General features: G+C 40.4%; 1 long non-coding RNA gene across 1 annotated transcript in view; it reads right to left on the bottom strand.

Annotated features, from left to right (window-relative positions):
* Positions 1 to 328: 328 nt before the first annotated feature.
* The window catches only part of LOC128313511 (uncharacterized), an 83174-nt gene continuing 76211 nt past the window's right edge, over positions 329 to 7291 (bottom strand). Inside the window, exon 3 of the long non-coding RNA XR_008294337.1 lies at positions 329 to 6363. This is a non-coding gene — a long non-coding RNA (uncharacterized LOC128313511). The remainder of the gene's footprint in view (positions 6364 to 7291) is intronic.

The raw sequence follows: 7291 nt of genomic DNA, 5'->3' as shown, positions 1-7291 counted from the left end.
CCTTGTTACTCTAACTTACACTTCTTATAGCACGTCACATAGAATAAAAAATACATCTTTAACTTTTTTTTGAATGAATTCATTGTATCCACCACCCCCTTCCATCAAAATGTCAATTCCAAGAGAGCACAGACTTGTTTTTTTAAACTCTTGTATGTCTGCCCAATAAATACCAATTAAATGAATAAATACCACTATGGAAAGCATTTCTGTACATAATAATGAGTAAAAAACCAAGTTGAAGACCATCAGTATATATAATCCCATTTTGTATAGATAAATAAATAAATAAATAAATATATACACCCTATACATTTATATACAAATATGATATATTTGCATATAATACACTATGTATTTGCATGTGTAGAAAATTAGCTCTGGGGAATAGTTTGAGGTAGGTGAGTATATAGTCATCACGGCCCTTGTCATGATCAAGATCTGTACATTCACAAAAATCTCAACCTCAAGCATCCCATTCAGTCTCTGCACAAATTACCAAAGCATACAAGGAGAAATAAATAATCTGAATAGATGCACATCTATTAAGGAAATTGAATTAATAATTAATAAGCTTCTAAAACAGAAATCACCAGGTTCAGATAATTTCACTGGTGAATTCTACCTAAGATTTAAGGAAAAATAGTATCAATTCTCCACAATGTCTTCAAGAAAAAAGCAGAGGGAGCATTTTCTACCTCATTCTATGGGGCCAGAATGACCTTACTATCAAAACCAGATAAAGATATTATAAGAAAGAAAAACTAGTTCAGTGTCTCTTATGAACATCGATGCAAAATTCCCCAACAAAGTATTAGCAAATCAAATCTGACCACATATGAAATAATCACACATCACCACCAAGCGGGATTCATTCCATTCAATCTCTAACACCGCCTCTTCTTCCAGCTCACCTACTCCAGATATCCCATCATCTCCATTGACCCCTACCACTTTTTCATTGTTCTGATATGTTCTTTCACCTCCTTCTTTAACCAGGCTTAAATTTCATGGCCCAACATTATAATAACTCACTTGAAAAGATTCTTAACTCCATTGGCCTTCTCTCTAGATTTCACTTGCCTGACAAAGTCTCACCTTGGTTAAACCCAGATTCTCTATGGCTACATCCGAGCATCTGAACTTGCTGGAGAAAAACAGATCCGCTAACCTGGTCTCACTTTAACTACAAGATTATAACTCAGTACTCCTGGGTGAGCCTCTCCCTCTTCAAAGAGAACACGTCACACCTTCTCTCTGTATACCCACTACATCTCCTTCAACTGCCCTCACTCTCAGCCAGTGACCTTGCCTCATACTTCACTGAGGAAACAGAAGCAAGCAAATAGGAACCCCCTCATCTTCCCACCATCAAATCTATCAGCTAACCTGCATCTCGCTCTCACTCTCTGTCTTCTTTCCTAACCCTAACCCTTGTCCATGTTCCCATCAGAGCCTCTGGACTCCAGTCTCCCTGGCCTTGCCGCTCACAATAATTCCCTCTTCTCCTGTGTCATCAGTTTGTCTTAACTCTACAGAATCCTCCTCATCAGCACAAATATGCTTAGTCTCTCCCCTTTTTTAACAAACTTTCCCTGGACCCCATGTCTGCCCCCAGGCATCACTGTATTTATTAGCTACCCTTCTCAACAATCCTTTTGTTCTCTGGCTTTTGTTATGGGACATGATACTTGCCCCTAGCTGTTGAATCACCCCCAGGTTTTGTTCTCAGAGAACACAGGTACTATAAAACAAAGGCTGCTGTGTCCCTTCCAGATTCTAAATTCCTGACCCTCAAAATCCATAGGCATGATAAAATGTTTGTTTTAGGCCATCATCTGGGGCAGTATGGTAAGTCAGCCACACTAACAGGAACACGGCCCAAGCCACCATTATGATCCATCTACACTGTGGCAGTGAGTAGCCTGCTGCCTCTCCTTGGCCTCCCCTTGCTGCCCTGCAATCTACATTCAACACAGGCACCAGAGGTTCTTTTAAATCTTCAGCCCCCCTTCCTAAACTTCTCCTCTGGCTCTCCATCTCATTCAGATTAAAAACCAAGTCCTGACATGGTCTCACAAGCTCCTACGTTAACTGACCCTTCCCACTCCGTCTGCCGCCACGCTACCCCCTTGTCCCCTGACAGTGTGCTTCCGTTTCAGGCTTCTTCACTGATCCTTCAACACTTTAGGGTACTCCAGCCTCAGGACCTTTACATTTTCTGTTCCCTCTGTCTGAAATATTCTTCTTCTACATACCCACATTGCTTGTTTCTTAACTTCCCTCAAGCTTCTATTCAAATGTCTGTCACCTTCCATGAAAAGCCTTCCAAGATCACCCACCTTGGTACAGTTCTCCCTTCCCCCTTACTCGGTTTCATTGTCCCTTTTAGCATGTAGTATCGTCTGGCGTACTACATACTGACTTCTTTGTCTGTGTATGTCCACCCCCATTGACTGAAGCATGAGCTTGGCCAGTTTGGGTAATTTATTAGTACATAGTGGACATTTAGTAAGTATGTGTAGAGTAGAAAAGCGAGTGAATGACTCTACCCACACCCTGGAATGAGAATTCTGCACAGTGCTATAAACAACCGACTTAAAATGAATATGCAACTTCTCTTCAACAGTGATGACCCATTGGGAGTCCCAGACGAATTTTTAAAAAGACAAACAACAAATGTGACTTGCCAAATCTCAAGGGGTTTCGTTGAGGCTGTGTTGCTATGCCGGATACCACAGAAGCTAGGACTGGGTGCCAACTATAATTTTTGGACAAAATTCATCTAATAAAACCATAAAACAACAATAATAACCTTGTTCGCTGACATTTCCTAGCCACCACCTCTCTGCGGTCCTTTACTACCATCTGGACTCCCTGGGTACATTCAGGAGTGTCAGCATGTCATTGTGACCTTTACTTGGAATTACAAAATGTCTGCTTCAGCAGCCCCTGGTGACACTGTTCTAAGCATCTTACATATGTGTAGGTATGTGTGTGTGGGTGTATGTCTGTGGGTGTGTATATTTAAGAATTAAGTGATTATATATAACCTCCAATAATAATCATCTGTAATGCCTTTATTACTCATAAAGGCAGTTTATACTATAGATTATTTACATAGCCTAATTTAATTCATACAACTCTATAAAATAAAGGGAATCTCAGGTTTTCACTAAATTTATGCTTTTAGTAGATGAAGGAGTCCAAGATCACAGAATCCTATAACATTTCCAAATCTGCACGGATAATGGGGGGACACGCAAGGGAAAAGCTCTTATCCAAACTGCTTAAACACAGCATCCAAATCACAAAGAACCTCACAGATACAAGAAGGCTTAGCACTGTTTTCCTGTATTTCCTGTTCACACAGTCCTTAGAGACGCAGGTATAAGGGAAAGGCCTCTCCCTCATTCAGCGCTGCTACTCTTCTGTCCTTGTCCAAGCTCTGCAAGTTTCTCTGACCCATTCCTGGTGGTCTATGCCAGTCTCCACAAGACCCCTGCCCCGTTTCAGAGCTTTCAAGATCTGGATGATCAGTCGGTCTCTGCAGTTTGTCAAAGCTCTGTGTTTTAGGTACAGTCCTCACTAGCTATAGTTGCATAACTCAGCCTGTGTCTTGGTCCCAATCCACAGTGTCTTCTCCTATCTTTTAGTTCTAAAAGTGGTGGGTGTGCTTGATAATATAGTTATTATGTCTAGAATTTAGGTACCAAGTTCCAAAAGAAGTAAAAATAAATGAGTTGTGAAAATCTTAACATAGAAAAAAATCAGAAGACATTTCCTCTTTCTTAGACCCCCAACATTTTGTGTACATTGCTGAACTTCTGAGAGTCATTTCCACAGAGATTTTTTAGAAAATAAAAATGTCTGCCTTCCACAGGACTGTATCAAAAGAAATAAAAAAAAGTATAAAAGATTCAGTCTGTTAATGTGTTAAAGAGAAAATTCTAGCTCAATAGGATGCATAAAAATAGTGATCACATTAATCAGTAATTTAAGCTAGCAGATGATAGTAAAAAATATCACATCGGATCTCAGGGACACACTTAGAGTAGATAGATTTCCCGTCATATTCGGCAACAGCTGTGTATGTGGCAAAACCACCAAAACCCAATTTGCAAGTATCATGGGCATATGGCATACTCCCACTCATCTTCTCAATCCACAAGAGTTTTGTGGATACCACGTCTTTCCTCCCACCTTAAATCAAAGTATGTAGTACCCACCTCATTAGGGCTACAGCTAGTCATGAGGATTTGCCCGTGAACTAGGGACGCATGTCTGTGTCTCCTTCCATTATGCAGGGGAAACACGCGTGAACATCACACGGCATCCTGGTGTCCCCTCAGTGAAAACAAATGAGCTGGACGTAGCCATGGCAAGTTCTTCAGAAAAGGAACAGAAGTGTTTATATCTGTTCTAAATCCCTTACGATGCCTGCACTGGTCTACCGCCACTGCCTAACCTGACAATTCGTTTTCTCCATCACGTTTAGCTTTTCAGACTTTAAAAGCATCTATCGCCAGTGTTTCTAAAATCGGGACCCAGGCTAGGAATTTTCTGCCTTAATATCCATCACTCACTGCTTCCAAAGACAGTGTCAGATCTAAAATTCATCCCAGCTCCTTAATGGCTTTAAGCGCTAAAAACCAATTAGTCCTAAGTTCCTCACGTCCAGCTCGTTCTGTCGGACCAACTTTAGAGGCAGGAGAGTAAGTGGGGGCCTGGCTTTGAACTCCATGGTGAATGATGTAACAGCAAAGCTGGAGAAACAGCCTTAGAAGCCCTGAATCCCTGTCCCCTATCAAATGCCTATAAAGAACTCTAGGTTATCCTCTGTCAAATTATTTATAGGTGACAAGAAATATTTCTAATTATATCCATTCACAGCCACAGTCAGTGAATATTGTGCAAAGAGATTTGCCAAAAACGGTTTTGCCAAGTAGGTTCCAGTTCGGACAGCTGAGGTGGCAGCTTGTGCTTGCAGAACAGTCTCTATAAAAGTGGAGCCCACATGCCTTGGCCCCGTCCTTCTTCAAAATTCCTCAAGGTATGTATACGTGGAGGGCATCTGGCTGGTTCTACAGTCCTGGTGGTGAGGACCATTCACTTAAGGGAGATGGCTACTCTTTCCAAATTTTAATTTTTCTTTCCACCATTCCTAAGAATGACACGGTACACAATATAGTTACTTGTATTTTGTGATTAAGTGGAAAAAAGAAGAATCTACATTCTCTTAGTTTTTTTTTCTTTCAACAGTAGTTGTCTGCTTTGAGCCTGCCACCGTCTTCATCCGGTAACACACGAGGTAAGAGTGATTTATTACTGCACTCTAAACAACAAAGGGATCTCTACTGCTAAGTCCTAAAGAGCTACCATTGTATTTCCTGGTTTAGTGATGGGAATAAGGTAATACAAGGAGCAGCTGTTCTTTAAAAATGGCTTCGCGTAAAATATTGACTTTTCAGACCACTTACCCACACGAAATTTAATGACTAGTCTCCTTCATGTGCTGTTAGCACTTCAGAAAGAATGCCAACAATCACGTGTAATATTCTAATGTGGACTGCTCGTCCAACTTAACCAGGAAAGCTGTATTATAGAGACCATTTGGTAAAATCAACAATGCCTTGGTCGCGGAGGCAAAATTTCCAGGTGCCAATCCAGGCTTTTCACGGGCTCTGGCTGCCCGAGGGAAGCCAGTTGGTTTTACGTGTCTTTAAATACAGTGTACCGCGGTGGAATTAGCACTGGCCCTGGATGTAGGGGAACAGGGCTCGTGCCCCAGCCCCGCCGTCACACCTCTGTGGTGCTGCATGACCCCTTCACCTTTCTGGGTCTTCCTTTCCTTATCAGTAAAATGAGGACGCCACATTCTAGGTGACTGCTGAGGTACTTCCCAGCTCTTGCCATCTATAACCTAAACCAGTCATTTCCAAGTTCTCCTCCACAGAATCAAAACATTCAATGGACCTCCCTCCGACCAGCTCCACATGTTGGGACCTGTACTTTTAGTATTACGTTAGAAAGATACATAATGATGAAAAACAGCTACACATTTAATACATTTTTAATTAGTTTATATTTAATGGGAAGCTATAGTCACTTAGACTTTCTAACAGAAAACACTGTTTGTTTGATGATGTTGCTTGCTCAAACTTGAGGCAATTATCGCTGTGCAGATGGATTCAAGAGTCCCTTGCAACAACCCTGAGGATCCTTGGGGGCTTGTGACCCCACAGGTCGGGAAACCACTGATCTCAGACATGAGATGGCAAGGGTGACTTCCTTTCTGTGTTCGGTGAATACACTGCATTACAGTAATCTCTATGTGGTAGTGTGCTGTTAATCCAAAATGGCCTTGTGTAAAAACACAGAAACAAAAAATAACATTAACAGGATAACATTTTTCCTTCGAAGAAAAAAACTGTTAAATATTTAATATTTGTCCCCTGGAAATATGTTGAAATTTCACTGGATCATCAAGAGGTTTTCATAGGTGTGAACGAGACTGATTTTAGAGCTAGAATATGTGGCAAATTCCACATCTAACATCTCAATCGCGAGGATGTTTAATGCTGATGACAAAATACCAAGACCCCTTCTGAAAAGCTCACCTGAGGTGAAGGCTGCTGTTCTCACTGTCGTTGACAACCAAGACACTGTTTTCCAGAAACCAGCCCCTCTTCCTCTCCACAGAAGTCACCTTCTGTCACTAGTCGCTTGTCTCGTCCTTGCCATCAAGGCAAGAGGATTTATTTTCTCGTAATTAATTTGTCAGTGGGAAAAAAATTTTAAGTTCATTTTGGCTTGAAACTTTATACTGGCTATCCACTTCAGAAGAGATATTCAAAGAACTGGGTTTTGGGTTTTGTTTCATATTTTGTTTTGTTTTGTTTTTAAAGGAAGAAGAAAGAGAGATCTGAAATAAGAATCAGATAAAATAACTGATATGCTGAAATCCAGCTAAAAACAAAGAGAATATAGACTAAAAATACATAAACGCTATGAAAATTTTTTTTAATTAAAACGGTTTTCTAAAGTTATCTTTTGTTTTAATAACACTGCTTTCATATAATTTAAGAAGTGATCAAGGAGACTTAATTTTGGCTTAGGGAAAAATCATTTGTTGGATTTTCAACTTTCATTGCATTTACTTTTCCCTTTATTTACCTGATACCTAAATAATGCACTCCTAAACTGGGAGTTTATTTGTGCTTATTAACTATTTTAATTTTGGACCGTGTCCTGAATGAACAGATTTACCTTTTAATCAATCTAATTTTAA

This window comes from Acinonyx jubatus, chromosome E1 (assembly GCF_027475565.1).
Source record: "Acinonyx jubatus isolate Ajub_Pintada_27869175 chromosome E1, VMU_Ajub_asm_v1.0, whole genome shotgun sequence".
NCBI lineage: Eukaryota > Metazoa > Chordata > Mammalia > Carnivora > Felidae > Acinonyx > Acinonyx jubatus.
The sequence above is the reverse complement of the archived record's forward strand: the minus strand, read 5'-3'. Positions and strand labels throughout refer to the sequence as shown.